We start from the raw sequence: 25,722 nt of genomic DNA, 5'->3' as shown, positions 1-25,722 counted from the left end.
TTGGTTTTCAAAATTAATACATGACTATTTTTTATTTTTATTTTTAAACTTTATATAATTGTATTAGTTTTGCCAAATATCAAAATGAATCCATCACAGGTATACATGTGCTCCCCATCCTGAACCCTCCTCCCTCCTCCCTCCCCATACCATCCCTCTGGGTCATCCCAGTGCACTAGCCCCAAGCATCCAGTATCATGACTATTTAATATATGGGGACTTTTCAGGTAGTGCTAGTGGTAAAGAATCTGCTTGCCAATTCAGGAGACATAAGAGATGCAGGTTGGATCCTTGGGTGGGAAAGATCCCCTGGAGGAGGGCATGGCAACATACTCCAGAATTCTTGCCTGGCAAATCCCACTGACAGAGGAGCCTGGTGGGCTACAGTCCATAGGGTAGAAAAGAATCAGATAGGACTGAAGCGACCTAGCACATATTAAATGTTACTTTACTGGTTTAAAATCTAGTTTTTCTTAAGCTTTTGATTTCCATCTATAAATCTTATTCAATTTTCAGTTCAGTTCAGTTGCTCAGTTGTGTCAAACCCTTTGCGACCCCATGGACTTCAGCTCCCTGTCCATCACCAACTCCTGGAGCTTACTCAAACTCATGTCCAGTGAGTCGGTGATGCCATCCAACCGTCTCATCCTCTGCTGTCCCCTTCTCCTCCCGCCTTCAATCTTTCCCAGCATCAAGGTGTTTTCCAATGAGTCAGTTCTTCACATCAGGTGGCCAAAGTACTGGAGTTTCAGCATCAGTCCTTCCAGTGAGTATTCAGGACTGGTTTCCTTTTGGATTGACTGATTGGATCTCCCTGCCATCCAAGGGACTCTCAAGAGTCTTCTCTAACACCACAGTTCAAAAACATCAATTCTTTGGCACTCAGCTTTCTTTAGAGTCCAACTCTCACATCCATACATGACTACAGGAAAAGCCATAGCTTTGACTAGACAGACCTTTGTTGGCAAAGTCAATTTTAAATGTAGCAAATTATAAGGCAGACTTTCATTAATATTTGATCCCATTTAAAAAACTTTAAAAAATATGTCAAATATTTTAAACTGGGTTTATAAATTGAATGTTTCCTAGTTTAGTTCCTCAACTGTCTTACTGACAAACTTTCCTAGGCATGTTAGTATGGCAACCCTTATAAATTAAACTCATGCCGTGGTGAACCTTATATTTTCTTAAAGGTCTAAACTGAGTAAATTTAGTAAGATGTGAACAAAAAATGACACGTATGATTCCTGTGGTCATGTATGGATGTGAGAGTTGGACTGTGAAGAAGGCTGAGCACCGAAGAATTGATGCTTTTGAACTATGGTGTTGGAGAAGACTCTTGAGAGTCCCTTGGACTGCAGGGAGATCCAACCAGTCCATTCTGAAGGAGATCAGCCCTGGGATTTCTTTGGAAGGAATGATGCTAAAGCTGAAACTCCAGTACTTTGGCCACCTGATGCGAAGAGTTGACTCATTGGAAAAGACTCTGATACTGGGAGGGATTGGGGGCAGGAGGAGAAGGGGACGACAGAGGATGAGATGGCTGGATGGCATCACTGACTCGATGGACGTGAGTCTGAGTGAACTCCGGGAGTTGGTGATGGACAGGGAGGCCTGGCATGCTGCGATTCATGGGGTCGCAAAGAGTCGGACATGACTGAGTGACTGAACTGAACTGATGAATCTTTTATGCAGTTAACATGTTCAGTTGGAATTATAAATTGACTTATTCTCACAGGTCCAATTCTCTTAAATGATGTAACAGTTAAAGGTTAAAATATGCTCAGATTTATAAATAAAATATCAATAGTGTGTGGTTAATTTTCTTAAATATTTCTATACCTATTTCTAAAGCTTCAATTAAGTATTTTTAATTCACTAAGAAAAAATATGTCTTAGATACAGTTTGGGCATTGTGTTTCTGAAAGAATGGCCTCAGTGTTTTGATGTTTCTTAAATAACCAATGGATATCCATCATACCTAGACTTCCTTGTGGCTCAGACAGTAAAGAATCCACTTGCAATGTAGTCACTGGGTGGGAAGATCCCCTGGAAAAGGGAATGACAACCCACTCCAGTGTTCTTGCCTGAAGAATTCCAAGGACAGAGGAGCCTGGTGAGCTACAGTCCATGGGGTCACAGAGTCAGACACAACCGAGCAACTAACACACACATTCATCAGACCTACTGATCTATAGTCTTGACAGGAAATGAGGAGTGTCATTTACTGTGGTCATTTCAACAACTTCAGAATCTAAAGAAGGTGGCCATGGAGCTTATGCCCTCTGGTTTTGAAACTTTTCATTCCCTGATTGGCAAATCAATTTAGAGTTAGCAACCACACCCAAATTGACTACAATACTCAAGTGAATATTTTCATATCTTTTGCTTTAAATGATATGTGCTTTCTGGTGTAAACTTAAAGTTTTAAAAGATTACTTAAAAAAATTTTGTTTTAAATTATGGAGAACTTTAAACATACACAAAAATAAAGACAGTATAATGAAATCCTGATTACTCTGCATGCCCATAGTTCAGCTCTCACAAGAGACATGTCCCATTCTCACACCTACTTCCCCCACATTATTGTGGACTAAATCTTGGATGTCAGGTCCTTTTATCTGTAAAGAAAGGATGAAGACTGTTTTTGTTTATAAATACAGTCATTTATGATTACTGCACCTAAGAAAATTGACAATTTCATAGTATTATCAAATATCCAGTACAGTATTTGAATTTATTTATTGACGATATGAAGGATTTGTCCCACAGGGTTTTTCCTATTCTAGATTTTGCTGATTGTATCCCTTCTGTGTAGATTTACATGTTTGTTCTTCTCATAAATTATGGTTTTTGATAAGACTACTTTATGGATGGTATGTTCACCCACGTGAAAGCACATAATTTCTATCTCTCTGTATGTCTCTCTTTGATTTTAGGAAATGTTGATGACCAGTTCCTAGATACATTCATCCTTCTGTAAAAAGAAATATTCCTTTTTTTTTTTTTTTCACTATTCAGTTACCTGGTAGGATAGCTCACACAGGAAATGCAAGATATGCTTTTAACCTGCTGCCATATTGACTGATTTTCAAAATATTGAGTGGGTACAGTAGGATCCTCCAATGATGATTAATTAATTTTTTCATTACAGATGCATGAATTTAAAAGTAAAAGAGAAAGATAGTCCTGTTTTCAGATGTTTTTCTCTTCAGTGAAAAAGCATCACTCTCCGCTTCTGTAACCCATTGGTCCATGCCTCTGGAGCCCTGATTTTAGGAGCTAGTTAATAGGAAGACTTTGAGGGAAAGAACACTTATGAAACTTTAATATCCTGTGCTCTAGGAAATGAAAACGATTGCCATGTCTGAGTAGATATAAATATTTTATTGGTGATTTTTATGTGTCAAGCTGTCTAAAGCATTTTAATTGTATTAACATGTATTAACTAGTCTAACCCTTATATTGATAATATTATTACTCCCATTTTACAGATAAAGATACTGAGGTACAGAACCATTAAGTAATGTGGCCACCATTATGCATGCAGTAAGTAAGCAGAGCAGATGAGATTCAGATTTACAGCCTGATCCCTTAACAACATGTTTTTGCTTTTGAAACGCACTCAGTGTAGGAATTTCAAAAATGAAGTAACTCATCTCTCTGAACAGCAAGGAACTTTAAATCCCTGCATGGCATTGAGAAAACAAGGAAAGCAATTCATACAAGCCAAGCACTCGAGCAATCAAAGATATTATTTCTGGCAAAGTGAAAAGATGATCTTACTTAGAAATGAAATACAGAGATTTCAGTTTAGAATGTACAGTACTGAAATTTTAAGAACATTCTGAATTTAAGACAGTTGGAAACCAGCATAGTAGAGGAGAAAGTTTAGTTGGAGTCAGACTCATCTAAATGCGAACCCGGCCTCTACCACTTCCTAACAGAATGTCCTTGGCGTTAACTGAAATCCTTGAAACCTGGTTTCTTTCCCTGTAAAATGGGATGAGTAATATAAACTTTTCCATTCAACTACTGAACAATTACTATTATAAGGTACCTTATACATAGTCAATAAATGGTTGTTTCTAACCCCTTATCATGTTGAGAATTTTAATATTCTATTTTATGTATTTTTCGGTAAGTTTTTTTTTTTAATTCTGTGAAAAATTAAATAAACTTGGATTAGTCTATTAATGTAAGCTTTGCTTCTTTTAAACAAAGGATAATTATTTTTGTCATCTTAACCTGGGCCAATTCCTTTTATTTCTCCTGAGTTCTCTAGGAAATAGGTAGGGGAAAAAAAATAGAAGGCAACAGCTTTCATTATATAAGAATTTATAACATGATGTGACCATAGGGAGCACTGAGCAAAGAAAGAAAACTGGCTATATAGAATGAAACAGTCAAAAGCAAAGAGAAGAGGTCTTATTTTTAATTCCTTTATCAAAGTAAGGCACTGGCACACAGAAACTTCCACACACCTCAAGACAGAAAGGGATGGAAGAGGCACTGACACAGTCAGTAACATCAATAATGGAGATAACGAATTCACTGGCCGTTGTGCACATAACACAATGTTTGTTTCTTAAATACACACACAGGCAAACACACACATGCACTCATAGGCACACACAGTGCTCATTCTCAGTATCCCATCAACTAAGTTGCGGCTGGAATTAAAACATTAACCCTTTGCTCCCCGTGCTGGTAGTCCCAGGCACTGGCCACTGTTCACTTCCCATCAGCACCACAGTAAGTCTTTAATGCCATCTTCAAGCCAAACTTCCAAGCATACTAGCACCAGCATGAACTAGCAGGATGAGGTAAGACCAGCCTCTGTGCCCATTCAAAGTGAACTAGTTAGATTTTACTCAAGACACTGTGGTGCAAGAAATGCCAAATCTCATTCATTTTTAAAAAATCAAAAATTATGTGACTTTATGCCCTTTGTTACTCAGGTACAAGTTTCCCTATACTAGCCAGGAAGCAGAGGGAAGGCTTCTATTCCCAGGTCAAGAATTTCTACTGAGGTTCCAATATCCCAAATATGGTCAATTTAAATGAAGGAGATTCTTCTTTCTATTCATCTAGCTGGGACTTGGAGGGTTTTGTCATTATTCATTCATTTAACAAATATTTATAGAGCACATACTATGTACCAGGAATCCTTCTAAAATTAGAGTATTGAATCAAGCATATTAAAGTCCCTTCTAGCCTGAAACTAACTTTCCTTGCTGTCTATTTCCCTCTGTTCCCAATAGAAATTAAGTAAAAAAGAATCAGTGCTAAGGAGACATAGTCAAGAGGGAAATGGACAAGAATCAGGGTGAAGGGCTGACATGTTTCAAAGAATAGCCAGGCAAGGCCTCACAGAGAAGGTGAGTAGAGATAGGAAGGAGGTGAGCCACATGACTCGGAGCAGAGCAGCCCACACAGAAGGGACATGGAGCATGAAGGCCACAGGAAGGAGCGAGCCTGGCTAGCAAAACACTTGGAAGGCCAGTGCAGTGAAAGGTCTAAGTGATAGAGATGAAGACAGAGGGAGGCCTGGCGTGCTGCGATTCATGGGGTCTCAAAGAGTCGGACACGACTGAGCGACTGAACTGAACTGAGAGAAGAGAAGGCCCTGCACACTCTAATAAGAGCTCCTGAAGGCTAAGGCGTCAAAGAGGGACACAGGTCCCCGTCAACCTAACCTCCCTGGCCTCCCCCACCACCTCCTCTTTCCAACAGTTCTGCATGAAGCTCACCTTCTTTCTCAGGGGTCAGCTCCTCTGCTTTCAGGACCCCAGTCCATTCTTGGCCCCACAGGGAAGACAGGGCTCTGTTTTAGGCAATTGGCTAGAATCACAAACAAAAGCCTCAGAGTTCCAGATTCATTTGTTTTCTGCCTGAAGGGAAAGGACCTTTTACAACACCCTGATGCAAGAGACAAGAACTCAGATCTCCAAGGCTCCATCTTTTAATCCCAAAAGGTAAGGAAGGGATGAAGAACATTACCCCTGTGAAAGGGAGAACACAGAACTCACTCAGCAAATTATTCTGTGGCTCTGCAGGATGTGGAGGCTCTGAGGAGAGTGCCTGCCATACAGTATGTCTCTTCACATCGTCTGTTTCAATTCCTGACTTACTCGCTGTGTCACCATCCTCAAACTGTGAACAATATGAGGAAAAGACTGATCTTCCATCTCCAGCTAACATGGGATCATGCATAGTCAGGTCTTTGTAAAAGGATTGGTTGCTCTTGAAAACCAGTTCAAAAGAGGCAGCAGCACAATGTGGCATAACCCATCCTGAAGGGGTGACTCCAAAATTTCATGGGGGTACTGTGTCAGAAACTGTCAGTTGTCCCCCTAACATCCATTCTCCCCAAGCTAAAGTTACATAATTTTCAACTGGGCTCAGGTGCCCCCAGAAAAATGTGACCATTTCCCCCATCATCTCTTGCATCTTGGTGCGGCCTTATGATCAGATTCTAGCCATGGGATATTTTGGACGGAAGTGGAAATGATGCGTCCTTCAAAGGAAGAATGTGTCATCCTGTAATCTGTCACACTGGCGGGAATGAGGAGGCAACAGGGGACCATCTGGGATCATGCTGACCAAGGAACACCCTATGGCTGGAAGTGTAAAGCAAGGGGAGAATCTGTCCCCACCAATGTCAAGTCTCTAAATAAAACACCAGTACTGGACTGCTTATGCCTGGACTGTGAAAATCATCATCATTGTGGGTCTTGGTAACAGCAGGTGAACCCCTGTCCTAACTATCACTAATGATTGTTCAGTTACTTACTTTATTACTTTATTAAAACTGACTCTTTTCAGCCCAAGTACAGAGCTTCTTGCTAAGGTAAACTGAGGATAAACATTAACAATGCTTAATAGAACTTTAAAACCATCAAAAGGAATAATGATTTAGAGAGGATTATGATGGTTTCATCCTTAATTTGCTACAAAACAGCTAGGAAAATACAAATATCAAGGATCCTTTCTCATGTGCAACTAAAATATAGCACTAGTTATACATTCTCCAAAGAATAGCAAGGAGAGATAAGAAAGACTTCCTCAGCGATCAATGCAAAGAAATAGAGGAAAACAACAGAATGGGAAAGACTAGAGATCTCTTCAAGAAAATTAGAGATACCAAAGGAACATTTCATTCAAAGATGGGCTCGATAAAGGACAGAAATGGTATGGACCTAACAGAAGCAGAAGATATTAAAAAGAGGTGGCAAGAACACACAGAAGAACTGTACAAAAAAGATCTTCATGACCAAGATAATCATGATGGTGTGATCACTGACCTAGAGCCAGACATCCTGGAATGTGAAGTCAAGAGGGCCTTAGAAAGCATCACTACGAACAAAGCTAGTGGAGGTGATGGAATTCCAGTTTAGCTATTTCAAATCCTGAAAGATGATGCTATGAAAGTGCTGCACTCAATATGCCAGCACATTTGGAAAACTCAGCAGTGGCCACGGGACTGGAAAAGGTCAGTTTTTATTCCAATCCCAAAGAAAGGCAATGCCAAAGAATGCTCAAATTACCACAAAATTGCACTCATCTCACACGCTAGTAAAGTAATGCTCAAAATTCTCCAAGCCAGGCTTCAGCAATACATGAACTGTGAACTTCCAGATGTTCAAGCTGGTTTTAGAAAAGGCAGAAGAACCAGAGATCAAATTGCCAACATCCGCTGAATCATGGAAAAAGCAAGAGAGTTCCAGAAAAACATCAATTTCTGCTTTATTGACTACGCCAAAGCCTTTGACTGTGTGGATCACAATCAACTGGAAAATTCTGAAAGAGATGGGAATACCAGACCACCTGACCTGCCTCTTGAGAAACCTATATACAGGTCAGGAAGCAACAGTTAGAACTGGGCATGGAAAAACAGACTGGTTCTAAATAGGAAGAGGAGTACGTCAAGGCTGTATATTGTCACCCTGCTTATTTAACTTTTATGCAGAGTACATCATGAGAAATGCTGGGCTGGAAGAAGCACAAGCTGGAATCAAGATTGCCAGGAGAAGTATGAATAACCTCAGATATGCAGATGACACCACCCTTATGGCAGAAAGTGAAGAGGAACTAAAAAGCTTCTTGATGAAAGTGAAAGAGGAGAGTGAAAAAGTTGGCTTAAAGCTCAACATTCAGAAAACTAAGACAATGGCATCTGGTCCCATCACTTTATGGGAAATAGATGGGGAAACAGTGGAAACAGTATCAGATTTTATTTTTCTGGGCTCCAAAATCACTACAGATGGTGACTGCAGCCATGAAAGTAAAAGACTCTTACTCCTTGGAAGAAAAGTTATGACCAACCTAGATAGCATATTTAAAAGCAGAGACATTACTTTGCCAACAAAGGTCCGTCCAGTCAAGGCTATGGTTTTTCCAGTGGTCATGTATGGATGTGAGAGTTGGACTGTGAAGAAAGCTGAGTGCCGAAGAATTGATGCTTTTGAACTGTGGTGTTGGAGAAGACTCTTGGGAGTCCCTTGGACTGCAAGGAGATCCAACCAGTCCATTCTGAAGGAGATCAGCCCTGGGATTTCTTTGGAAGGAATGATGCTAAAGCTGAAACTCCAGTACTTTGGCCACCTGATGCGAAGAGTTGACTCATTGGAAAAGACTCTGATACTGGGAGGGAACGGGGGCAGGAGGAGAAGGGGACGACAGAGGATGAGATGGCTGGATGGCATCATCGACTCAGTGGACATGAGTTTGAGTGAACTCTGTGAGTTGGTGATGGACAGGGAGGCTTGGCATGCTGCAATTCATGGGGTCGCAAAGAGTCGGACACGACTGAGCGACTGAACTGAACTGATAAATTCTCCATTTCTTCTTCACTTTGTACAAGCTTATAGAATATCTGAATACACACAATGTCAAGTTTCCACCTTCTATTTCCCTGTATTAACCAGACCTGGTGTGGGTGACGGAGGTGGGGGAGGGGTATGCTGACACAGCAAACAAAGACAGTATCAAACATTACATGGAAAACTCAACTAGTAGAGAAATCAGTAAGTCTGAGTCCCATAGATTCCATAATCTAATTGTTTTTTTTTTCTAATTTATCCTCTCTTCTGTCACTCTAATGCCACTGCCTCTTACTCCTCTGAAAATAAATTCACTGCCTCTAATCCCAACTCCTTTCCATTGTAAATCAGAGTGCTTTTTACAATGTAGAAACATGACTATGCCCTTTGGTTACTCAAAGATGCTTTAAAGACTCCTGATATCTTTGGGATACAGTTCCAAATTCAGAAACAGAAAAGTTTCTGTGATCTAGTCTCTGCCTTCTTTTCAGCCCATCCTTCCTCATAAACCTCTCAGTTTCCTACCCCCACTGGACTACTTACAATTCCACAAATTCTGCACACTCTTTCCCATGTCTGTCTTTACGTGTGTCCTTCCTGTTGACTTTAGCAGCATTTCTCCCTATGTGCCTTAACAGTAATTTCCTATTTTTCCTTCTCTTTCATATCTTCTCTGATTTTTGCCCTAAGAATCATTCTTCTACTGTGTTCCCACACCATCCTCTGGGTACCTGTATAATGGGATTTACACTGCACTGTTTCTGTATCTGCCCCTCGTCACTAGATTTTTTCACATGTTCTTGAAGGCAGGTGCCAGGGGTCTATCTTTTGCATCTCTGGTATATAGCAGTGTGCCTGCCATAGAGAAGTCCCTCATTAGGTAAATAAATGAGAATTGATTATGCAACTTCCTTCCCATGTCAGAAAAATCTCTATTTTTGCACATTTGTATTTTGGGCTTTAAATGTTTGGAATATTGACTCAACTTCCCTTTTCAGTCGCCTTTGGAAGTCAAACTAGGGCAGTTCCAGAAAGGACAGAAGGCATCTACAAAGCACCCCCGCCAACAATGAATACTTAACCAATCCAGAGGGCATCTACCTGAAAGCCAAGCCACTGCCTTTAGTTTTCAGAAATCTGAATTACAACAGAAGGGTCTATGCACACTGAGAATTCTTACTTCTGACTATTAATAACACAGCAAAGGAATACAGGCAGAATTGTCATAGTTACATGCAAAATAACAACTTTAATTGGCAAAATTAAACTTCTAATAGCCGAAGCTATATCAAGGTGGCTGAACTCCTTTTGGAGCAGAAGTGCCTTGGAGAATAGAAACCACGTCTGATGTATTTTAAGGTCTTCTGTGACCATATGTGCCCCACTCACAGTGACAGATGGGTATTGGTGTTTTTTTCTCAACTGCACAAAAGCTAGCTGAAGCATATGCAAAATTCTTAATGGCATTAAAGTTTTGCCAATTAAAAACATGTTCAAGCATTTGATACAGTACTTGATATCATGTTTCACAAGTTCCATGCTGAATTTTAAATCATGATTTTTATTGCACTGTTTGTCAAGCTAGTGTGACAAAAACAATTATCACGTGGGTCATATTTTTAGCCCTTTTATCATTTTGGCACCTGTCAAATTTAATGATGAAAAAGCAGTAGAATCATTCAACAGTTATAGAAAAATTAAGTAGTAAGTTACAAACGGTATACATAAACAGAAACCAGGTTTCATGTTTTCATTGTAATCTATACATGACTGAAGATAAACAAATTTGGTGGGGGGGTGTAAAAACAAACCATTAGCAGAAAAGTACACCCCAACTGACTAGCCAAAGTTATTTATTTCTTAAACTAATCATGAAATTTAAAGCAATTTCTATTGGATGGGATAATTTTAAGATATTGAAACTCTGTTAAGACACTTTTGGGCTTTGTTTTATATTAATACTTCAAGGAAGTTTTAATTTGTCCCCACTCCTTGGGCAGGCTGTACATATGGTTCTCTCTCTGGGTATTTGACTAAGATCTCAAGAAAGGTATTTTACCTTTTGATCATCCTGTGTCTTTACTATCCATGCACATGAATTTAAAAGAATCCGTGGAATTTCTCCTAAAGGTAACGGAAATTTTCAAATGTGTCCACTTGCACATTTCAATACATGTGTTTGCTCTCTTATTAACTGACTTCATCAACTTCCCTTTGCCACCTTGCTCCCTCTTTTGCAATCACCTCAAGAAGACATTAAGGGGAGGAGGAAAAAGGAGAGAAAACACAAATCAGTAAGAAAGATCCAAAATGAGTCAGCATATGATTATTTTTAATTCCCTTCAGAATCAATCAGGCAAATTTATGGAAGCAATTTTTGGAGTTAATTTAATTGAGGCAATGTCATAGCCAGAGAGGTGAAGACACTTGCCTAAAGCCTCAGAGTCAACTGACAGATCACAAATTAGAACTCCCATCTTCTGACTCTTGCAGGGGAAAGAGTGCCTTTTCTATGACACTGCAGAGCCCTGCACTGCCTGACAGACACTGCTGTTCTGCCTTCCAAATGAAATCATCAATTTCTACACCAATATACAAGGCCTATGTGTTCCACGGGCAAGGATAATCTGGATGGTAGAAACCAAAAAGCCATATAAGATCGACAATGTTAACAGTAAGAAAAGACCATGAAGGTCTCAGGTTAGAAAAAGATTGAACATTTCAGACTGGAACGTTACTCTCTTCTCTGAGAGGGTATGGTAATATTAACATTTAGTAGGAGCGGTCAAGTAACCATCTTCCAAAATCCCTGTTTACAACCAAGATGAGGCATGCGCAGTGGCAATATTCTTATTGGACAGAGATTGAAAGGGTAGAAAAGTCAAGTGTCCGCCAGCCTCATTTCCAGTTTTGCAGGCAACTGGAGCTCAGCAACCCGCTCCTGTTCCCCAATGCACATCACTGAGTCGGGAGACTGGAGTTTTATAGAGACCAAGAGAAATTTTCATTCCGCTCAAGCGTGGAAATGTCGCCAAAATCTGAAAGCCTGAACTCTGCAGGAATGAGAGAACAGTTGGCTCCTGCATCTGAAGTAGGCTCTGGCAGTGGTGTTGCGTGTAGCTAGGTCGCATTTTGCAAAATAGAAGCCATTATCTTTAGCATATCAACCAGACAAAATTAAATTGTAATTACATGGAGACATCCAAAAGCAAGCTATTTTGTCTTCAGTTAAATTCAAAGAAGTGTAATCGAGATTACCAATTTGAAAAGAAGTTTAGACAAGCAATAAACGTGGCTAGAAGAAACATAGAATTAGACATTTTAAAAACCACCAGCCTGAATTTTAATGACTGGCAAATAATATTTCAGAAACCCAAGCACTGTACTGTAGTACATTTTTCCAGCTTTAGATGTTGAGAAAGGGATGTGAATTTTCTTGAAGTTTCACTGATTTATTAACCAAATTCTTTCATTAATAGATTTTCATTTGCTCTTGAAGAAGTAAATATAAAGGTACTCATACTCATAAAATGTTGTAAAGAGCTCATACACTTAGAAAATTGCTTACCCAAAGAAATAGATTAATGCCATTTTATTCCACAGTTTTCTTTAATATGAGAATTAGGCCTCTGTTGAGAGAGAATATTTTTAGAATAGATAAAAACCAAATCAGTCACTGTGGAGACTTTGAAAGAATAATGTGTATCTATTTAAGATGGCCAAGAGGAAAAGGTAAAGAAAAGGTCACACACCAGGGCACTGCCCAATAATCAAATCCTTCCTTTGGGTACTTTAGTGGTTTTTTGTTTTACAACCCCTTGATTAGATTCTGATCAAAGGAATTAATAGCCAGTTAGCTTTGCAAACCTTCGTCTAAAATTTTGACCTAGCAGACTTGAAAGCAAACTGCAAATGAGTTTTAAAAATTTCACCTTTCGGTGATGTCTGATGAAGTGATCGTACTGGCCAAGCTGAAAGGAGAATCAGCAATTCCCCTTCAGAGCAAACCTTTGTTCTCCTTTCATCTCTAAAGATGAGAAATCTGGCTCCTTCGCAAGGTGTGTTACCACGGTGGGTTTTGATGGGAAAGCATTTTCATGAACCTTCTCTCCAAAGTCTGGTTAAGTATGTGTAACTTATACACACATACATATACTTCTTAGGAGAAAGACAGAAGTTAAACAACTAGGTAAATTAAATAACTAATCATACTGAATAAATTGATTTTGAAAAAAATTAAATCGGGGACCATAGAAAGATACAAAAGGGATTTTAAGTATCACTTTAGTCAATTTGTGGCTAATGTTAACTTTATATCCACAAGAAATTGGGATCTATTTCCTCACATATTTATTTGAGTGTAAATGTCACAAAGAAGGTAATAGAATATATTCATTCAACAATATAATGACAAGGTTCCCCCCCACCCCCTGCCTGGGTCAGGTGCCATTCAACCTCTGCCCATAACACCGAGAAATCTTTCATGTTCAACTGTACAAATGAGGAATTTGAATATAGTATTACCTTTAAAGAGCTTCAAATTCCAAGAATAATGCCTCCCTTTTTGTCACTTACGTTGTATATACTTGGCACTATCTTGAAGATCCAGGCACTGTTTGCCTTGTACATAAATAACCCCAATCTCCCCTTGACTGACCTTTTATAATCCATGCTTGCATCTTTCCAACAATTTGTTCCTTGATTCCCATTTGCCCTCCATAGCAAATCCAAGTTATTGAATGCAGCCAAAAGGCCCTCCATTTATCACCTCTACCAGGTCAATCTGAGAGTGTGACAATCTATAATGGTCCTTGTAAATAAATAGAAAGCGAACATGTGAAAGAGATAAGGCAGCTGCCGAACCTGGCCAATGTCCAAGACAGTAAGTGGTTTAGTCAGAAAGAGAAACTTGGGTTCAAGAGCATCCTCTAGGTACAAAAAAGAAAGAAAAGGTGGTGTATGCATGTCAGTTCACCCTGAATACCAATGCCTTGCTGAAAATAAACCAAGCATGGGACTAAAAGCAGCTGGCTTTTTTATTTTTGTTTTTTAATCTTATTTATAAACCCATCAAATGGCTTAACTAACAAATGCACCAACTCATTCTCTGGCCTGGATTTGGGTTATACATGGCCTTGACAAATATTGTCCAGATGTTGGCTAAACTGTGTCTGCTTTCAACAGAAGGTCAATAAACTGAGAAAACTGGCTTTGTGTTTCCTACACATTTATTGATCCAAATGCTAGAAATGAAATTCAACCACAGTAGGGATAACCAGGACTTGAGATAGGAAGAAGGAGCCAAATGTTTTTCTCCTGTTTTCTCCAAGCATAACTATAATTTGTCCACAAATTAATTTACATTTTGGAGAGGGCCAACGGTTGTTAAAGAAAAGAAGAGGAAGAGAAAAGTGATGATGGGAAAGTTAGGGACAGAAGAGGACAAAAGAAAGAAGGATGAGAGACCAAGAAAAGTACAGGATGCAAGACCAAGCTAAAACACGCTGAATAGTGTGAGTGGTTACACTACCCTGAAAACAAATACACAGAATCCCCACCACTCCTTTCTCACCCGTTTGCACATGTACCATTCCTAAAATTTCAGGGCTACTATAAATGAAAGTATCAATAAGATGGTGTGCACACATCTGTGGTTCATTTTCATAACCCCTCTACCAATGATCAGATATTTTTCTCACTTAAGATCCTAATGCTTATTATTTCAAAACCAAGTCAGTGAGCCAGAGAGCTCTTACCTCACAAGACATCTTTTGATGTCATGTGATCATCTTTAAAGCTATTTGAACTCTTTCCGGTCATCAGGAAGTTATTCGATATAAACATCTTACTATAGTGAATGGAATTTTACAAACAGAAATGTGTCATCATGGCATAAATAGGACACTAACAGCATTTGATTTGCCTGGAATTTGTTTTTTTTTTTTATCCTAAAATATACACACAAATGAAAAAAGCATTCAAATTATTCAGAGATAATCACATTTTATGGTGGTTCCCACAATATAAAGTATATAGCTTTATGTCATGCCAACCTTAGAGAGATGTGTGACAGGTAAGGAAATAAAAATATTATTTTATGCTTGATTTATTTGAAGATCAGTCTACCACAAATTATCCAGGAAAGAGGCTGAAACCAGAAAAAAATCACAAATTAAACCTTTCAGCTCAAAGGAAAGATGTAAAATGCAAGATTTTACTTATAAGAAAGTTTTGAAGCCAAGACATTGCATTCACTTAGAATAGCTTGAAACAAATGGCAGCCAATGGGAAACAGGAAAACACACACTGATAGTAAAGATAAATGGCTGTTGAAAGAAGAGACCATAGGGAAAAAAGGAATACAACAGTGCTCTGGCATCATTTGGAGCTGAGGAAGATAACCTAGGGAGTCATATTAGTGTCTGAAGTCCTTGCTAAATTATAATTCAGCATATTTTTAGCACATTTTGACAACATTGGAGGATGAAGAAAATATTTAGTATTATTAATATCAATGAGACAAAAAGCAATATATTTTGTAAAAAACTTTATCAAAAACTATTAAAATATACTGCTGATGCTTAAATTTGTGAAAATAATGAATGGATATGCAAGAAAAAGAAATGAAAAGAATAACCAGTCAGATGTTAGAGGATTATGGGGCATCAGATTAGATGGATAAATCCATGAATGCCAATGTATTTCTTCATTTCTTTCACCATGGAGAGAACATCTTAATGGAGGTAATTTAGGTACAATATTATTTTATGTATAAGGCAGTCATTAAGTCCATAGTGAAGATCTTAAAAAGGAAGTGGGGCAGAGAATGTACGTTATCCTACTGAAGACCAGTGATTGGCCCTTCCACAATGGAAGGGACTCTTGTTTGGAAATAACAGTGGGCTGGGCTGGAGGGAGGGAGGGAAGGAATCATAGAATGAAACTGGAAAGGTAAGTCGAGATAAGGCCTTGCAGGGCCTTATAGGCATCTTAAGAATGTATATTCTAGATCTTCTAAGCAGAAGGAATCCACGAAAGTGTTTTAAACAGGAGCATGAACATGACTACACTTGTGTTTCTAAAATGTCCCTCTGAAAGTAGACTAAGAAGGGATGTGGATCCTGGGAAAGTCTAGGAGCAAGGTGATAAGTTATGGTGGTTAACAGAGTGATGAGATGAGATATGTGGAGATGAAGGATTGTGTAATGAGGTGTAAGTACAGAGGGAAGTAAGACGATGATGAGTGCTGGGGGGCTAAGTGATGCATTAAGACAGTGAGTAGGGAGATAAAGTGAAGATTATGAGCTTAGTTTTGGACATGATGAGTTTGAGGAACATTAAGGCATCTATGAACTAATGTATGCTGGTGGACATAAAGTCTAGAGCTTAGAGGATGGGTGTGGGCTATTTATATAATGTGTTCTAGATAAAGAACCATGGAAATACTGCTTATGGTTCTGTTTAAGAAGATAACTTTCCCTTTGCACAATAACACAGGTTTATCCCAATATTATGAAATGAATATTTATGATCCCCCCCAAATTCATAATTAGTGCCCTTATAAAGCTCTCTTGCCCTCTCTCCACCACATAAGGATACAAGAACGTAAAGGCAGTCTACAACCCAATAGAGAGTTTTCACCAGAACCTGACCATGCAGGACTCTGATAAAGGACTTCCAACCTCTAGAGTTATAAGAAATATTTTTTTTATTGTTTATGATATGGTACTTCACTATTGTAGCCTGAACTAAGAAACCCAATAGAGGTTTCAATATTTTAGGAGTCTGCTGAGAACTAGTGCCAGCTGTTACATAGAGCAATAAGAAAATCCTCTAAACTGAAATTTAAAAACCCTGATAAAGCTTTAGGTGAAATTGTAATTGGGCAGGTATATACCTGTGAGCAACTTGATAAAGTTTTTTTTTTTTTATTTTGTATGGGCCCTGTCCCTTACTACCCAATAAGCTAAGAAGTACTTATCCTTAATGTACATTAATACAAGAAAGTCAGGCTTCATATAACTTTCTAAAGTGGATGACAAACTCCAGCTTCCTTTTGCAGAAATTCCATTGGGTCATCATCTTTTCAGGCAGCAATTTTTGAGTGCTTGTTGGGCACCATGACTAAAACAGGCATGGTTCTGCTCCCCTGAAGCTTATATTCTGCTTATTACACACTAGGAACAAAGTGCATGTCCCATTCTCTGAGAACGCAGACTTTCTTGTATTAATATACATTAAGAATAGTAATTCTTAGCTTGTTGGTCAGTATGGGAATGGGTCCAAATAGATTTAAAAAAAAATCTACACCAAGTTGCTCATAGGTCTATCAGATCAGATCAGATCAGTCGCTCAGTCGTGTCTGACTCTTTGCGACCCCATGAATTGCAGCACGCCAGGCCTCCCTGTCCATCACCAACTCCCGGAGTTCACGCAGACTCATGTCCATCGAGTCAGTGATGCCATCCAGACATCTCATCCTCTGTCATCCCCTTCTCCTCCTGCCCCAATCCCTCCCAGCATCAGAGTCTTTTCCAATGAGTCAACTCTTCGCATCAGGTGGCCAAAGTACTGGAGTTTCAGCTTTAGCATCATTCCTTCCAAAGAAATCCCAGGGCTGATCTCCTTCAGAATGGACTGGTTGGATATCCTTGCAGTCCAAGGGACTCTCAAGAGTCTTCTCCAACACCACAGTTCAAAAGCATCAATTCTTCAGCACTCAGCCTTCTTCACAGTCCAACTCTCACATCCATACATGACCACAGGAAAAACCATAGCCTTGACTAGACGAACCTTTGTTGGCAAAGTAATGTCTCTGCTTTTGAATATGCTATCTAGGTTGGTCACAACTTTCCTTCCAAGGAGTAAGTGTCTTTTAATTTCATAGGTCTATAACCGTCCAATTACAATTACACCTAAAGCTTCATCAGAGTGAAGGTTTACCTAAAACTTTGCCTAAAGTTTCACCAAAAACTTTCAATTTTAGAGGATTTTCTGATTGCTTTATGAAGGACAGGGAAGCCTGGTGGGCTACAGTCCAAGGGATTGCAAAGAGTCAGACATGACCTTAGCGACTGAATAGCAACAGCAACAACATGAAGACTTCTGGAAAATATTTCCTTTCCTTTAGGAGATACCAGTAAAAAAGTATCTGCTTTTTATATCTCTGGAAAATGTCTGTCTTTGACATCAAATGCTGCTGCATCTATCAAGCTGTAAGTCTCAAGATGGTGACACAGGAAGGAGGTTGAATTAAAATAACCACAGAGAAACAGAGTTTGGAGCCTCTACCCATGAGCGCTTCCCATGTGAGACGATAACTTTGTTATTGCTCAGGCCAAGTTGAGTTAAGATGCCCTGTTATTCATAGTCTTAGACACCCTAACTTACAAAATACCACTCCCACTTGAAAATAACATGCTGCTAGGCCTGATTAATTTGGTGAATATGTCAGATGGCATCCAATTTATGCAACTTATATCCCTGTTTTGAAGAGAATATTCTAATATCCTTCAAACTATTAAAACCAAGGAGCCACAATCAACTAGCAAGGTATCAGCACCCTGTGTTTTGTCAGACTTACCTCTTCTCGTTTTCATCATTCTAGACACATAATTTACCAAGACAGATGAATTCAATTTTTTGTCCTTCAGAGATGATCAACATTAGCATCATTATTACAGTAAACTTGTATCATGTGCACTAGTAGGATGTCTTAGGGGAGTCAAGGACTTCATTAATTACATTGTGTCATAGACTCCATTACAAAGTTGACTTCTCCCTGGAAAGCACAATAATAGTATTAATCTACCCTGCCAAGTGAAGGCAAACTTTTAGGATTGATGGATACAAACAAAACTGTGCTCAGTTCAGTTGCTCAGTCATGTCCAACCCTTTGCGACCCCATGGACTGCAGCATGCCAGGCTTCCCTGTCCATCACCAATTCCTGGAGTTTGCTCAAACTCATGTCCATCGAGTCGGTGATACCAACCAACCATCTCATCCTCTGTCGTCCCCTTCTCCTGCCTTCAATCTTTCCCAGCATCAGGGTTTTTTCAAGTGAGTCAGTTCTTCGCATCAGGTGGCCAAAGTTGGGAGTTTCAGCTTCAGCATCAGTCCTTCCAATAAACACCCAGGACTGATCTCCTTTAGGATGGACTAGTTGGATCTCCCTGCAGTCCAAGGGACTCTCAAGAGTCTTCTTCAACACCACAGTTCAAAAGCATCAATTCTTCGGCACTCAGCTTTCTTCACAGTCCAACTCTCACATCCATACATGACCACTGGAAAAACCATAGCCTTGACTACACGGACCTTTGTTGGCAAAGTAATATCTCTGCTTTTGAATATGCTATCTAGGTTGGTCATAACTTTCCTTCCAAGGACTAAGCCTCTTTTAATTTCATGGCTGTAATCACCATCTGCAGTGATTTTGGAGCCCAGAAAAATAAAGTCAGCCACTGTTTCCACAGTTTCCCCATCTATTTGCCATGAAGTGATGGGACTGGATGCCACAATCTTAGTTTTCTGAGTGTTGAGCTTTAAGCCAACTTTTTCACTCTCCTCTTTCACTTTGTGTACTAGCCAACATGAATCGAACAGGAAGGTGATAGAAACACCATATGCAATAGATTGATTTTTTAAATAATAGTCCTGATACTCCATCCCACCCTGTATCTACCCTCTTCCTTTGCCATATGACTTTATAATTCTAACTAGAAGTATATAGTCTTTTTTTTTCCCCACCCCATGGATCTGGAATGCTCTTGTGAATTACTTTGGCCAGTAGAATGTGGTGGAAGTGATGGTGTCCCAGCTTTGGACATAGATTTCAAGAGACCTTGTGTGTTCTGCTTATTTTCTCTCTTGGTCTTTTCCAAGAAAATATGCCTGCATTTGTCAACTTGAGGATGAGGTAACACAGAACAGAGTTGAGTTTCCCCAGTCATCTCAGGTTAGGCTTTCCTAGATTAGTCAGCAGCCATGCCACCCAGACGTGAGGGACCTTAGCCCAAATTAACAGAGTCACCTAGTTGATCCAAGTGCATGCTCAGTCGTTCAGTCTTGTCTGACTCTTTGTAATCCCATGGACTGTAGCCCACCAGGCTCCTCTGTCCATGGAATTTTGCGGGCAAGAATACTGGAGTGGATTGCCATTTCCTCCTCTGGGAGATCTTCCCAATTCAGGGGTCGAAACCACATCTCCTGCATTGTAGGTAGATTCTTTACAGCTGAGCTATCAGGAAAACCCAGCTGATCCACATGTTTTCTTAAATAATACGAGTTAACATCAACTGAGTTAAATAAATTATTTTTTATCTAAAGAAATTATTGTTACCTGACACTGAGGTTTTGTGGTTATTTATTATATTGCTTTATTTTTATAAATATTTAACTGATACAACATGCATTCATTTCTAAGGTCTTTCATTAGCAGAAATTAGAAATCAGCAGCAATTTCTACAATGCTCTAGGTTTTTTGTTTTGTCTTGTTTTATACTTTTTAATGCACATTCAACTTGTTAAGAATGGAGATTTCAGAGATCATTCATTTGACTCTTACCACCATGTTAGCCCTTATCTTAAAAGTCAAGGAGTTGTGGGGTAATAGGAGGATTCTGGCAGCTGCCAAAAATTCCAATTCTAAACCTCCACTAAAATGCAGACCATATATGGCCTACTACCTACTGATTTTGGCAAAGACACCACAACTCAATATGTCTATCACTAAACTCATAATATTTTCAGTAGACTTATTTCTCATTCCTTATTCACTATCTCAATAACTCACTACCATTTGCTCAAGCCTGAAATGGATGTTGAATTCCTTTCTCTCTCTACCTCCAAATATAACCAATCACAGAATATTGTAGATTATACATAAAAATATCAAGAATCCATCCACTTCTCTCCACGTTGGTTGCACTGCCCTGTTCCAAACAACTTTATTTGATCTACTACAAGCCAACTTAAGCAAATAGATAACTCATTGAAGTATATGGTCACCTCCCAAATCAAAAGCAAAGCTTCAAATTCTGGCTCAGAAATGGCAAGAGCCAGAGCAGCTCTGGAGATTTAGGTAACTAGCATTGGTGAAAAATCTGTGGTTTTGGATCATTTATTTCAATACATTTGTTTCAACTCTGGTCACTCAATTCAAGATCTAAAGCCAAGATGGAAAGCCTGATCAGTTTAGCTTGGGTCATATGCCACCCTTATCTAAGGTAATACAAGGCACCTTACCTGACTGTCCCCCTCAAAAGGAAATCAAGGTGCTGTTAACCAAAGAACAAGAGATTGAGTGTTGCATGGCAAGAACAGTGTTGTCAACTCCTCTGGCATACCTGATTTCTCTCAAATATTCCTATTTTAATTGTAAAAATCTCTTTTAATCTGTGTTTAAACCTTTATCATGGAAACTAGCACTTCTAGGAAATTAATTACAATTTGAAATCTTCTAAGATGATGTTCTGACCTTATCTTTAAGCAGCTTCAGCATGTTGGCTGCAGAAAGAAGTCTTCCTGCATCTAGGTTACATAAAGACTCTGTTTCTGAATACACATAGTCAGGTATTCTAAGACTAAGCTTTATTTACATGTTTCCGCATCCTCTCCATAGTTTGCCTCATGAGAACCTTTTCCTCTGTATATCACGGATTATTATTTTCCCATCCTGGAATATGGAAGCATGTCTCATTGTTCCCATAGACCTGATCATCAAATCTCTATGTCCCACATTCTTTTGCAGGTAACTATTTTTTATTGAAGGTGGTGAAAATTTGTGTTGCAAGAAATGAAAACACAGTTCACAACTAGCTCAAATAAAGATGTAGCAAACATTTCTGGATGTAGGTATTGGAGAAAAGGAGGTTATTGTAGACAGGGATGTAAGATTTCTCATGGAAATACAGAAAACGCTGAGTACTCAGAGTTCTGGAAGTGAGCATCAAGGCAGCCTAGTGGGCCTTAGGAGCAAGAATTCATAGCCTCTCATTCTTGTGCTTCACTATTAATTTATCTCAGATGTTTCACAAATATCAGCTAATTTGCAACAAAATGAAGTAGTTCTTGTCCCATTTCAAGTTTCTTGAAATTTGGTTCAGGGTTTTTTGTTTTTATTTTTGTTTTGTATTTTTCCCTCTAGAGAGATGTACAATGTAGAGATAGACTACTTCAGGCCCTGTATCTGTACATGACTTAGTCCATAGGATGTGAATCAGAGGGAAAAACCCTTCTGGGTAGATGCAGCTATGATGGATCTTACAGATTGCCTTTTTCATGGCCACACCCTTCGTTTCTTTGCTCATAGAATTAATGCACCTAAGAGTTGCTTGGGAGTATTGATTGGGTTAGATCAATCAGTGTACTTTACCAGTAGCTAGCTTGGGCATATGACTCAATTCTGCCCAATAAGATGTAAGGCTCAAGCTGGATTTAGAAAAGGCAGAGGAACCAGAGATCAAATTACCAACATCCGTTGGATCACTGAAAAAGCAAGAGTTCTGGAAAAACATGTATTTCTGCTTTATTGAAAGCCTTTGACTGTGGGGATCACAATAAACTGTGGAAAATTCTGAAAGAGATGGAAATACCAGACCACCTGACCTGTTTCCTGAGAAATCTGTATGCAGGTGAAGAAGCAACAGTTAGAACTGGACATGGAACAACAGACTGGTTCCAAATAAGGAAAGGAGTACATCAAGGCTGTATATTGTCATCCTGCTTATTTAACTTATACGCAGAGTACATCATGAGAAGTGCTGGGCTGGATGAAGCACAAGCTGGAATCAAGATTGCTGGGAGAAATATCAATAACCTCAGATACGCAGATGACACCACCCTTATGGCAGAAAGTGAAGAAGAACTAAAGAGCCTCTTGATTAAAGTGAAAGAGGAGAGTGAAAATGTTGGCTTAAAACTCAACATTCAGAAAACTAAGACAATGGCATCTGGTCCCATCACTTCATGGCAAATAGATGGGGAAACAATGGAAAAAATGACAGACTTTATTTTCTTGGGCTCCAAAATCACTGCAGATGGTGACTGCAGCCATGAAATTAAAAGACTTTTGCTCCTTGGAAGAAAAACTATGACAAATCTAGACAGCATATTAAAAAGCAGAGACTTTACTTTGCCTAGACAAACAAAGTTCTGTCTAGTTAAAGCTATGGTTTTTCCAGTAGTCATATATGGATGTGAGAGTTGGGCTATAAAGAAAGCTGAGCACCAAAGAATTGATGCTTTTGAACTGTGGTATTGGAGAAGAATCTTGAGAGTCCCTTGGACTGCAAGGAGATCCAACCAGTCCATCCTAAAGGAAATCAGTTCTGAATATTTGTTGGAAGGACTAATGCTGAAGCTGAAGCTCCAATATTTTGGCCACCTGATACAAAGAGCTGACTCATTGGAAAAGATCCTGATGCTGGGAAAAATTGAAGGCGGGAGGAGAAGGGGACAACAGAGGATGAGATGGTTGGATAGCATCACTGACTCAATGGACATGGACATGAGTTTGAGCAAATTCCAGGAGTTGGTGATGGACAGGGAGGGCTGGCGAGCTACAGTCCATGGGGTCCTAAAGAGTTGGACACAACTGAGCGACTGAACTGAACTGAAGATGTAAGGGAAGTCTGCTGAGACAGTTCTGGGGAATATTTTCTTCTGCAATACAAGGAGATCTTAGGAAAAATATCTCTCTGTTCTTTCACTAGATGTTTCCCAGAACTGCAAGATCTATGACCACAAGGGGACAACTCTAAAGACTAAAATGATTCCTGGTTGTGTTAGAGAGAATTTGATCTATGATGATCTGGTTGATTTAGTAGCTTAATTGGCAAGTGTCCTACAAAGACACTTCTTATTATATAAGGTAATGATCCCTATATTAAGCTACTTTTAATTGAATATTCTGCTACTTGTAATTGAAAGATCCTGTTTCAATTTTCAACAGGATTTCTGTTTTCTGGGGACATGGGTAGGAACTATACCCCAAAATATGTCAAATTAGAAGGATTGAGCATGGTACTTAGTTGTATATCTACCTAATTATGACTATTTCTACCTTTTTTGGAGATGTATGAATGCCAACATTTTAGATCCTTTAATAGAGACCCCTGAGTGATTAAACCATTGACTAAAATGACAATATTCTAGAAGCTGTTAAACATAATTATTCATGTCTTCTAAAACCTAATCCCTAGCCTTAACCTTCATTTTTCTTTCTTGTTTTCTTTACCACTATAAATGAAGGATATGTTCTGACTGTGAGATCCTTTAAAATCTGAACATAGTAAATATTAGATAAAAGTAAATTCTGCTATGGCCTTTCTTATTTTTCCCAATAGCCTTTGTGAAAGTCACTTAGTCATGTCTGACTCTTTGTGACCACATGGACTGTAGCCTTCCAGGCTCATTTGTCCACGGAATTCTCCAGGCAAGAATACTAGAGTGGGTGGCCATTCCCTTCATCAGGGAATCTTCCCAACCCAGAGACCGAACCCAGGTCTCCTGTCGAACCCAGGTCTCCCATATTGCAAGTGGATTCTTCACCAGCTGAGCTACCATGGAAGCCCAAAAGTGAAAGTCACTCAGTTATGTCTGACTCTTTGTGACCCCATGGACTGTAGCCTGCCAGACTCCTCTGTCCATGGAGTTCTCCAGGCAAGAATACTAGAGAATAGTCATTCCCTTCTCCAGGGGATCTTCCCAACCCGCAGATCAACCCAAGTCTCCTGCATTATAGGCAGATTCTTTACCATATGAGCCACCAGGGACACCTTTGGGGTTGCCTATATTTAGTTTCCAGAGTTTTGATGCTAGTAGGAATCAGGAACATTGTTTTATGAGAAAATTCTTACAGAAATAAAATAAGGTTGTTATGTCCTTTCAAAATGGCTACCTTCAAGACAGTATCTCAACATTTTGCTTGGAGTTATAGTGATTTTTAAATTGTAAATTTTTTAAATCATGAAAATTAGAAAACATTGACTATTTCTACCTTTTAACTGGAGTTGCTATTTAGTAGCTAAGTTATATCTGACTCTTTTGTGACCCCATGGACTGTAGCCCACCAGGCTCCTCTGTCCATGGAATTTTACAGGCAAGAATACTAGAGTGGGTTGCCATTTCCTTCTCCAAATAATGAAGGAAAACATCACTGAAAAAAATAGTGACTTTGCTGAAGTAATGCAAGTTAATAAAAATTCTAGCATCTCTTTATATTTTAATGTTTTGCAGTGATTTTTTCTTAACTACTGTGTAGTCATGTAGAATTTGCAGATGAGTCCTATCATTTTTATTACTCAATTCCTTTCTCAGGATTAAGGGAGTTATAAATATATTTTGAGTCTCTAATTTTTATTTATTTTTTCTAATTTTCCCATTCCTTCTACCTTCCCACCACTCCCACATATTGCTATTTACAAGAAAGATATTTTTTAATATACATGAATTTATTTGCGAAGGGCAATTTTTTCAACCAAATATATCCTCCGCTGAGGCAGAGGTATCACCATCACTTAGACAGTTTATTTATTTAGAATTAGGTCCACGAATGGATGACCGAAACCAAGTGCCCTGAGGTTAAAAGTCCACTTTTATAGTTTGACTATGTTTTTTGCTAATATGGATAGTCTCACCTGTTACTACAAATAAATAGAAAACTAGGTAAAGCACCATATTAGAGTTGCTTTTTCTATTTAACCAAAGAAAAGCAAATAAATAGGTACAACTCAAAGAAAGCCAGGGTTATAATTGAATCTCCTGCATATGGAATAAAACATGAAAGAAAGACTGTATCTGTGGGAAATGGAATTAGAAAATTCCCACTTACTAGCCTAATATGCTCCAGCTAAGCATGCAAATTACTTAGACCCACAGGTGATGAAAATATCACTT

At 39.0% G+C, this 25,722-nt stretch overlaps 1 protein-coding gene across 22 annotated transcripts in view; it reads right to left on the bottom strand.

Moving 5' to 3' along the window:
* Positions 1–25,722, bottom strand: part of LOC147349347 (uncharacterized) — a 690,773-nt gene that overhangs the window by 559,497 nt on the left and 105,554 nt on the right. The window contains exon 3 of one of the 22 annotated variants that reach the window (XR_015150413.1): positions 18,409–18,606. The exons of the other annotated variants lie outside the window; for them this stretch is intronic. The gene's annotated coding sequence lies outside the window, so the exon portion shown is untranslated. The remainder of the gene's footprint in view (positions 1–18,408; positions 18,607–25,722) is intronic. 22 annotated transcript variants of the gene reach the window in all.

Source organism: Bos grunniens, chromosome 21 (genome assembly GCF_055505025.1).
Source record: "Bos grunniens cultivar Pamir isolate PY7600 chromosome 21, Bosgru_T2T1.0, whole genome shotgun sequence".
Lineage (NCBI taxonomy): Eukaryota > Metazoa > Chordata > Mammalia > Artiodactyla > Bovidae > Bos > Bos grunniens.
This window is presented reverse-complemented; position numbering and strand designations above follow the sequence as displayed.